The sequence below is a fragment of the Chrysochloris asiatica genome, unplaced genomic scaffold, assembly GCF_000296735.1.
Source record: "Chrysochloris asiatica unplaced genomic scaffold, ChrAsi1.0 scaffold00042, whole genome shotgun sequence".
Lineage (NCBI taxonomy): Eukaryota > Metazoa > Chordata > Mammalia > Afrosoricida > Chrysochloridae > Chrysochloris > Chrysochloris asiatica.
In genome coordinates, this window is record NW_006408560.1 from 13,588,351 (window position 1) to 13,592,286 (window position 3,936).

Consider the following 3,936-nt stretch of genomic DNA (forward strand, 5'->3'; position numbering starts at 1 on the left):
GGCGGCCGAGGGGGGGCGGGCGGCAGGAGGAGGCAGAGGGCGGCGGAGGAGGAGCCCCCCAGCAGCGAGCGGCGAGCCACTGACCGCGGCCTTCTGACCAGGACCGGAGCAGGGCCCCAAGCCCCCGGGCCTGGCGGGGGACGCGCTTCTCCTCACACCCGGTGCCTCAGCAGCTCCAGCCCGCGGACCCGACGGCCGAAAGGTGAGTGTACCCCACTTTTGTGTGACGGCTCGGGGTCCCCCAGACTCGAGAGTACTGCAGTGTCCTTCGTCCGTCCTGTGAGAGGGACCCCCCCACACACACACGCATGCAGATCAGATTCCCACCACTCCCCTTCCCCGTGCCTGCCCAGCAGCCCGGGCTGTTGGAATTGGTTTTCATTAGGAGGAAGAGTAGAGACGGAACCAGGGGCCCCCAATCCTGGGCGGAGGGTCCCCAGAAACTTTCTCTGCACTTCTCCTGGAATCACAGGCGACTCGGGGATGGAGAGAGGTGAGGCGGCGCTGAGCGCTCCCCCTGCTTCCTTCGTGACTTTAGTGAGAGACCCCGAGCCGGCCGAGTTGAGGGAATGGAAACGCTGACCGACTCTAACTAGGACAACTCGCCCCCACCCCCCCGCGCGCCCCCTGGCGCGGTGGGTTGGACCGGGGCCAGTTGTATGGGGGTGGGGGGGCGCCGGAGGAGCAGAGGCTTGGGGGAAAGTTACCGGCTGGACTACTCGGTTTCTTGCGCTTCCCAAGCAGCGCTCTCTCGCCAGCAGTAGGGGGGCTCCACGACGACCTCCGAGCCCCATAGAACGACCCCTCTCTCCACCACCCCTCTCTCCCACTCCTTTCCCTCCGGCTCAAGACCCACTGCCGCCTTTTCCAAGCTTGAGAGTGAGGATGGATGATCGGGAAGAAGGCTCCTTCCCACCCTCACACCCCTCCTCCTCCGGCGCCGGCGCACCTGCCCCTACCCAGGGTGGGGGTCGCTACCGTGTGGTTGTAGGACCTACAGTGAGCGCCGCTTGCAGAGGGCTGCCATTCACAGGGGTCGGGGGCGCTGCTTTGAATTTCCAGTTTCTCGCCCTCCTCCCACCCCACCCCAAGTAAGAGAGCGACGTGTCCCGGCCAGAGCAAGGGGGGGCAAGGAGTGGGGGGGCGGCGTGGGCAGCGGGTTGTGCCCGGACACGTGCCTGCCCAGGCGCCCCGGCCCTGCTAGTGTTTAGAGAGAGGGCGGGTCCCCTGCCCCCCGCCCCGCACAACCCCCACGTATCAAAGGGCAGCTGAAACGTGGTGAGACCTCGGGGCGCCCTGGGGGGCAGGGGGAGCAGGGGGGGCGGGGAGCCTGGGTCTGGAGCCGGGGAGGGGCAGAGGCGCCGGTGCTAGCTGACCCACAGGAAACGAGCGCTGCTGACCTAGTTTGGGACACCGGAAGTGGGTGCTAGGGAGAGGGGGAGACCGGCAGACTGTCCTGGCTTCCGGGCCAGGTGGAGGGCGTTCTTGAATTGACCCCCGCCCTAATGCCTTGGAGACCCCTGGTTGCAACTGAGAATGGGAATGAGTCAGCGCAGCTAGTCCCCCTTCCCCCAATTTATTCCTGGAGAAGGGAGGTGGTTTATCAGGGGAGAGCCAGATTGGATAGTAAGGGGTTAAACCAGGATGGGAACTCTCTATTCCCCAAGGGAATAGGTGTATGGAGTAGGGGGTGAGGCCTTGAGGATTATGGAGTTGTCTCCTGCTCCCCCCAACACACAGCACCAACTGGTTTGGTTACCCCTGTAACTGCCTGGCACTATGGGGGAGCTGGCATGAAGGTGGGCTTTGGCTTGGGAGGAAAGAGTAGGTATAATGAGGGCTGGGCTGGACTGGAAAGAGACTTATTTGTGACTGGGCTTAGTGTTCCACCTTTGAGGTGACTGGGGAGAAGGGCAGGGGGCTCCCCCTGGAGCAGCTGATGAAACAAGGAGAAATCTCTGTCAGTGCCTCTGTCCCTGGCCCCCGGGACCCCGGCTCCCCCAGCGTGCCTCTGTTTCATGGTTGCTGTGGGCACGATGTAGCCTCCTGGCACCCCCAGACACTGTCCCCTCCCTTGGGTACCACACCCCTCAGCCTTGGGGCAGGGGTCAGGAAGGGGTTAATACCACCAGAAAGGGGCTCTGGGGAAGAAAGAAAGCAGTGCCCACTAGGCTCAGGTGTTAAGGAGAGAGGCCTTACACTAATCACTAATGGGGCACTCTCATCACTGCTCAGCCTGGCTCATATGGACCCCAGTGTCTAGGGGACAGGTGCTGTCATCTTCCCTCTTACCCGTGGTGCCCCCTGGCACCCAGGGCCCCCAGCTCCTCCTTGGCCTACTGCCCGCCCTGGGAAGGCGCATAGGGCAGCGGGGGCTGGGCTAACAATGCACCATCGGGCCCTTTGTGTGCTTGCACTTGGCACCCTGGGGAAGGGTGGGGGAGGGCCCCCCAGCGGGCATGGGGGGTGGAGCATGCCTCTGGGGTGGGGACAGTAAGGGCTGGGGGAGAGAAGCAGAGAATGAAAGCAGGTGGGGAGGAAAGGGAAGTAGGTCAGATAGGGTGCCGGCCCCTCATTCCAAGCCGAGGCTGAAAGAACTAGCCCCTGGTCCTATGGCTGCCTGGATGGCATCATGATGGTACCTGAGGTATCGCCTGAGACTGGGCATTTGGGATCAGGAGTCACTGCCCAGGGGACTGCTCAGATGAAGGAGGCCTGGCCTGGTACTACCCCTTTTTGGTGGCTGAGAGGCCCAGTTCTCCTGGCCCAAGGCCGAGGCTCCAAGAGTAGTGAATGGGCTTCAGGCCGGGCACTGCCTTCTGATAGAAGCCTCTAGGCCTGCTTCAAGGCTTCCTGCCTCCCGCCTGCTCAGCTAGCTGACCTTCCTGAGATTTAAGACTGCCCTGACACTAGGCTTTGGGACCTAGGCCTGTTTTGGCCCATGGCTGAAGAGGGGGGTGGAGGAGGAAGGTGGGGACAGGCATACGGATAGGACCCTGGCATGGGGTGTGCCCGCCCTGGCCTCTCCCCCCTCCTTCTGCTGAGTAAACTCGTGAGTAAACTTGACGTTTTGCCCGGACAGTTTGAAGTTGCCTCGCCGCCCCCCCTAGTCCTGCCAACACACAGGAGGCCAGGCGCCAAGGCGGGCCTGGGGGACTGGGGGGAAGGGGATAGGGAAGGGATTGTCATTTACCATCAAGGACTTCAGAAGGGGAAAGAAAGACCCCCCACCCACCCACCCAGACGTAAGTCTTGGCATGGGATTTGGCTGGGACCTGTTAGCGTCTATCACAGAGCCATGGAGAGCCCAGGAAAAGTGGCTTCAAAGCAGGTCCTTTGCCCATCTCTGACCTTCTTGTCTACTCTACTCTGAGTTGCCATCTTTAACGTTCAAGGGAATGGCACAAGGACAAACTACCTTTAGCAAACTCCCCAGGAAGGCTCAGGGCTCTCCTCTCTGTCTCACAGCCTGGGGTGGGTAGGAGACTGGTGGTCTTGGCATCTTAGCTCTCTCTTCCCAGAGGCCATGGCCTCTGGCCCGGAGGCCAGCACTCTTCCTTGACCCCACACCTGGGCCTAACCAGCACTACCATACTTACTATCAGGCCTGGCCCCGACCTCCCAAACCCTTCCTGGCCTGATGGCATCTCCAGAACCAGGTCAACTTTCACAGTTCCCCAGCCAGCAAACACCTGTGTCAGATGCAAGGGTTGAGGACTAGTGGCAGGGATATGGAGCCAGTAATCCCCACAAACAAACCAATTTGCTACCGCTTGACGTCACTAATTTGTCTTAAGCCTCCCTTGGCCATTAAAAATTGTGGTGGTGGGGAGGGGGCGGTGTGCCTTCTTAGACCCTGTCAGGCCTCATAGTGGGGCTCCCCCAAGCCCTTGCTTTCGACCTCATGTCTCTGGCTTCAGTTTCCTTCCTGTTTCC

General features: G+C 61.5%; 1 protein-coding gene across 1 annotated transcript in view; it reads left to right on the plus strand.

Annotated features, from left to right (window-relative positions):
* Window positions 1-107: 107 nt before the first annotated feature.
* Window positions 108-3,936, plus strand: part of ZBTB7B (zinc finger and BTB domain containing 7B) — a 19,624-nt gene continuing 15,795 nt past the window's right edge. The window contains exon 1 of the mRNA XM_006861519.1: window positions 108-202. The gene's annotated coding sequence lies outside the window, so the exon portion shown is untranslated. The remainder of the gene's footprint in view (window positions 203-3,936) is intronic.